Raw genomic sequence first — 6,469 nt, forward strand, 5'->3', positions numbered from 1 at the left:
GGCACTGTGGGAAACACTTCTGAACTATGCGCTCTCAGAAAGCAAGTGAGAGGTTGGATAGCCGGGAAATTTTTACCTGGGAAGCAGGATGATTAAAGAGAGGTTAAAGTTGACATTGGTCAAGAGTAGCCACTCCCATAGGGGGATATTTGGATATTTTTTGTGCTTGCAGAGTAACCTTGGCTCTTCATTGTTTTAGACATGGTCCCATTGGTCTTGTGTAATTACTGTTTATAGGGCTTGAACATAGTTTATGCTTGATTGGGGAACTATGGCCTAGGGTTCTTTTTCATCATGATCCCAGGGGAAACGAAAAATCTCTCTCTACTTTTCCAGTGATTTAATTCTCATAGTCACCTCCGTGAGTCCTCAGTACTCTCTTTTATTCCCACTCATTTTTAAAAAATATATGTTTTATTGATTTTTTACAGAGAGGAAGGGAGAGGCATAGAGAGTTAGAAACATGGATGAGAGAGAAACATCGATCAGCTGCCTCCTGCACACCCCCTACTGGGAATGTGCCCGCAACCAAGGTACATGCCCCTGACTGGAATCACACCTGGGACCCTTCAGTCCGCAGGCCGACGCTCTATCCACTGAGCCAAACTGGTCAGGGTTATTCCCATTCACTAAAACCAGCAAATACCAAGTCAAGCCTCTGCCCTCCTTATCCTGACCACTGTTGCCTCAGCTTAGAAACTTGACTATTCTCTTTAATGTAAAAGTATTTTAAATAGTGTACCTATATCTTCCTGCTTGTCACTGTAACACCCGTAATTTATTTGGACATCGCTAATGTATTGAAACTTCTAAATATAAACTTGATCATGCTACCAGAGTGTTTAACAATATTCACTGGCTTCCCTAGCTCTTATAAGATCTTCCTACTATGGTTCTTACCAGTCTGCTTTGGAAATATAGAAATAATGAGATAAGACTGCCCAGGCCATTCCCTCAGGTAGCGACCCGTTTGCAGGCCACAGGAATGGCGCCTTTCCCCATGTGTGAGCTTGTTCAAGTGATTTTGGTTAGACCAGGAACATCTCATTGGCTGGAAGAAAGCTTTATTTTTTTTTAAGTTTTGTATGGGAATTTGGAGGCTGGCCAGTGGTAAATTATGTCCAATGAGACAACACTAGACCAGTACTATGATCCCAACTTACTCTTTGGCTGCATGATGTTTGTGTGGAAGAAAGCTTTAATGAAAAGATAGATAAATGGAAAGATGAATAATGGGATTTATAATTGCAGACAGACTTAGAGTAGGAGGAAGGAAATGAAAAAGAGAAAAGTTAGGTTGAGAATTGGAAGATAGAGAAAACAAAGAAAAAGAAAATTTGAGTAAGAAAAAAGGATAAAAATACAAAAAGAGTAAGAAAAAATAGCTGTGTTTGCGTCCCAGGTGTGTGGGTTCTTTGTGACCGTTCTATTGTGGCAGACGGGCGTTTGTTGTGTTCCCACCATATTGTGTAGAAGGATTGGCAGCCCACATTGCTACCGGCTGCTGTGTCTGCTGCAGGGTCTGGGGCAGGCTTTCTTGACAACCAAACTTTTTAATATAATGGGATTAATCTGCCTTAGCACTTGCTATGCAGATTCTTTGTAGTAATTCACACTGAAAAATGATAAAGAAGGGAGGTGCCTTGTACTAACTATGAAATTCAAGCAGAGGGTATGTTCTGCTGAATAGCTGTCTGGCTTACTAAAATAGTCCCCAAATGGTTCAAACATTTGCAGTGTAGGCCAATATTAGGCTTTGAACAGAATAATATGTTTTCTTACTATCTCCAAATTGTTTTTGCTCCCTAAAAAATGTAAAGCAGTGAAATAGATTGGATCACAACTGCTCAAACTATGTTACTCTCTTGTAACATTTTGACATTCTGTCAGACTCTATGAGATACAGGCAAAACACACCTCTGAGAAAGAGGAACGTGATGCCATCCCGATTTGTAAACCTGTGATGTGCTATTGGGTGAAAAAATAATTGCAGCCTCTAAAAAATGTGTTGCTGACATTTAGTTTGCATTCGCACTGGAAATAACAAGTGTGAGATAACTAAACACATAGGATTTGATGCTGTTTCATTTACTGTTTCATCAAAAATCCAATTAACATTGTAAACTGAAAAAAGCTGCTAATTGTTAAAATTCATGCAGAATAATCTCCTCTCACTGAAAAGTATACTTCTTGGAAAGATGCTGTTATCTTTATTATCAAATTTTAGTGACATGGGTAAAATTGGTAAATAGATGTTACCACACCCTCAATAATCTGATGTGGAAAAGTTCAATTCCATTCATTTCATCACATATTATTTGAACGCATTCTTTTTAAAAAAATATATTTCTTGATTTCAGAGAGGATGGGAGATAGAGAAACATCAATGATGAGAGAGAATCATTGATTGGCTACCTCTTGCATGCCCCACACTGGGGATCAAGCCCAAAACCCAGGCATATGCCCTGACCGGAAATCGAACCTCCTGTGACCTCCTGGTTCATAGTTAACAGTCAACCACTGAGCCAAGCCGGCTGAGCTGAACATGTTCTTTATGCGAGATGCAAAGTCAGGTTCTGAGGTGGGATCCAAAGCACTTTCAAGGAATTTATTAACTATCAGATAGACACTCAAACGTACAAATAGCCATAATTGAATAAACTACAGGACACGAGACATACAAACTGGTCAGTGTGAGGCTTCTAAAGGAGACCCTCTGTTCCTTTGGTGTCCGAGACCAGGAGAGGCTGTGCAGGTGGAGGCACTGCTATAAGACCTGAAAGACAGAGACTAGGGTGGAGGGCATTGGAGGAGAAGGACGGTGGGTGGACAAAACCATCACTTTGGGGTCATTTCCCGGTGTCTGCTGCTGTGATTATGTCCCTCATCTTGACTGCTTCCAGGGACTCATTCTGTTATTTAAGTAAACTCCTTGAAAGGAAGTTCACAAATTAAGACAAAGCAAACACTCGTCCACTCACAGCATGCTTAGTAAATTGAAATGAGTCAATGCATAGAAAACATCTAGCACATCAAGAGAGAAGTGCAGCTCAGAGAAGTCAGAAGTTCTCTTCTGGCTAATCAGGGCTCTGTCTCATCCATCATTCCTTTCCCAAGCTTGTAGAATTACTGTGACGCATGGTAGGCACTCACACACATTTGCTGAATGTTGTGAAGTAGTATTACTCATATCCGTGAAGTTATTTTGAACTAATTTGGCATCTTTTATCGACTAACCAGCCATTCTTAACTCATACAAGACTGTGTTGACCGGCATCCAGCCAGCATCCACTTTAGGGCACAGGGTGTGTGCTAGTGTTCTGAGTGAGGAAACCAGAGACGGAGGGATGCTATGGGCCGCTTCCTATTTGAGGGGGGCATCCCTATTCTGCTCAGAAAACTTTATACCTAAAGCCAGATAACTGGGATCCTCAGAGTATTTAATTGTATGGGAGTATCAAAACTTCCCACAGCATTTTCCAGGGAGTGAACGCATTGCATCTGTGGCATTTACATATGGGGTACAACATTTCTCACTGACTCTTACTCATCATGTAGGAGTTTGCCTATTCTCCAGCACTCTTGCCAACACATTTAAAACATCTTTTCAACATAATTAGCCTGTCAGTAAAATATATCCAGTTGCACATAACAGAAATACCCAAATTCGATTGGTTCAAACAATATAAAATTGTATAAAGTCTAGTATTAAAAATTTAGAAATAGTCTACTATATGCTAATGGTCTCCAACTCCTACTGTTCATTTTCACAATTCTAGCACATGGCTTTTCTACTTCAAGGTAAATTATAGTACAGGGAAGTCTGCTAGAGAGCTCTAGCCATCACCTTGGCATTGCAAATTGGAAGAAGGAGGGAAAACAGACGGACAGCAAGGGGACCCTTCTAGATGATTTGACCTGCTTTCAGAAGCACTCCCAGAAATTCCACATTAAGCTCCCAATTGCACCTCATTGGGCAGAACACCACATGAATGTATTTAGTTGCAAGTGATGTTGGGAATTTCAGTTTTGTTTTTTCTCAATGGCACTCAACTAAAATGCAAGATTTTACTGGTATAGATGAAGAGGAGAATAGATACTCAGGTAGCCAACTAGCAAACTCTATCACAATAGGAAATAAGATAATGTTATTACAGTGTTACTTGATAGTCTTTTGATTATTAGTGATATGAAGCATCTTTTTCGTGTTTGGTGAACATTTGAATTTTTTTGCTCAAACACATGTTTTGGCTATTTACTTTTTTTGGGGAAAGGAACATGAGATAATCTTGTGAAAAAAACAACAACTTGACAACAAAACTGGATATGAAAGGTGAAAGCACAGACGCAGAACTGATGGTAAGCATTGAATTCACTTAAAAATAGAACATGGTCTAAACTTCTTCTGGGAAATGCTTGCAGTTAGTAAATATCAGGAACTCTGACAACATAAAAGTAAATGTGGCAAAAACAAAACCTGGCTGTGGGTGATAAAGGAAGTGAGAAAGAACGTGCAAATTTCCTTACATATTTTTAAATAGTCAGCTAATAGCTTCAGCTTAACTTAGATACACCTAGAATGGAAAAGACTAAGGCATAGGGTACATTGGTAGAAGAAGTAATAATAAGAATATACTAATAATAGTAACAATAATAAATACAAAAAGGGAGAAGAAATAGGGGACATGATAGGAGATGTAAAGTGGGTATTTTTTGTTTGTTTTGTTTTTTTTACCTGCACTTACATGTTGTACAAAGATGCATTAGAGCAGTGGTTCTCAACCTTCCTAATGCCGTGACCCTTTAATACAGTTCCTCATGTTGTGGTGACCCCCAACCATAAAATTATTTTCGTTGCTACTTCATAACTGTAATTTTGCTACTGTTATGAATCATAATATAAATATCTGATATGCAAGATGTATTTTCATTGTTACAAATTGAACATAATTAAAGCATAGTGATTAATCACAAAAACAATATGTAATTATATATGTGTTTTCTGATGGTCTTAGGCGACCCCTGTGAAAGGGTCGTTCGATCCCCAAAGGGTCTCGACTCACAGGTTGAGAACTGCTGCATTAGAGAGTTAGGTGTACTATAAAAGTAAAATTAATTATTGAAAAATCATCAGGAGACTAGATCTTCTGAAATATAAGAAGGAAATCACACACAAATACACGTATCCCATATATCCTAAAGAGTGCATATCCACAGAGAAAAAAGACAAAAAACATTAAGAAGAAAGTTATATAAGAAGACACTTAGAGAGACCAATTCTGTTAGTTCAGTAGAAAAATGATATAAATTTTAATCTACTGAAAGTACTGTAGGCTCTGGTTGCATTAAAAAGCAATGCCCAATATGTATTACATGTAAGAAACATATCTAAAACAATGTGACTCAAAAAGGTAAGATATAAAAAGATAGACTAGTGCCTGTAATATCATAGCAGCAAAAGTAAGTGAACCATATAAAAGAAACTGACATTGACCTAAGAGCGGGGGATTCTTAAGGCATCCGTATTAGGGTGTACTGTCACAATTATTTTAACTATACTTAAAAAATTTACAAAGAGAACAACAATTATGGAAAGGTATAAACCAACTTTACTTATGAATATTAACACTTTATACAATTACATATAAAAATATAATTCAGTGTATTTTATAAATGCAGTACACCATGATCCAAATGTGCAAGTGTGGCTCACTGTTAGAATCACAGCAAATATGATAGGGTTTTCATTCAAGTTGCATGTCAGCTTCTTCTGAGTGAGCTTGTCTGCATTGAAGAGGCTGAACAGCCCATGTGTCTATGTGTACACATTACACGTTCCCCATGGCAGAGACACAGTATGACTAACACTTTTGACGTTAGCTGGTAAGACCAACAATTACGAAGGGGGTGGTCTGTTATTCAGACTTCAGCTTAAATGGTGATTTCCTCAAGTCATCGGAGTGCAATGCATGTTCACAGCCTCCCCAGAAGCCACCAACACGCTCAGAGACGTCCTGATTCCCCTGCTCCCTGGGATGCCTAAGGTAGCAGCGGCTTTGTAGGGTCAGTTCTGCACAATTGTTCTGGGAGGGTCTGGAGGCCAACCTAGACTGGACTCCTGATTGTAATACTTTCTTAAAATCATGACATTGGCTTCTATTATCTGCAACTCTATTGTGGTGATGATACAACTAAATATAGTTCATCATATTAATGTGTCATAAGAGAAAAGAACATATTGTCCACACAAATGCTAAAGAAAGCTTTTTGTTAAAAAAATTCCTAAGTGTGAGCAATAAGCAGGTAGAGAAAATAAACACAAGTTATGGATTTAGCAGTCAAGTATATAAATAATGCTTCTGTATACAATGAACAGAAAGGATTTATATGAGGAAAACTTTAAAATTCTGCTGAAGTAAATACGCAGACATCCTTATACATGCATGCCCACTGATTTATATAAATAGAA

General features: G+C 38.4%; 1 non-coding gene across 1 annotated transcript; it reads right to left on the bottom strand.

Moving 5' to 3' along the window:
* Window positions 1–1,079: 1,079 nt before the first annotated feature.
* LOC111827629 lies at window positions 1,080–1,233 on the bottom strand. Its single transcript, XR_002831261.1, has one exon. It is a non-coding gene; the product is annotated as a small nucleolar RNA SNORA23 (small nucleolar RNA).
* Between the last annotated feature and the right edge of the window lie 5,236 nt (window positions 1,234–6,469).

Source organism: Myotis lucifugus, unplaced genomic scaffold, assembly GCF_000147115.1.
Source record: "Myotis lucifugus unplaced genomic scaffold, Myoluc2.0 scaffold_195, whole genome shotgun sequence".
Lineage (NCBI taxonomy): Eukaryota > Metazoa > Chordata > Mammalia > Chiroptera > Vespertilionidae > Myotis > Myotis lucifugus.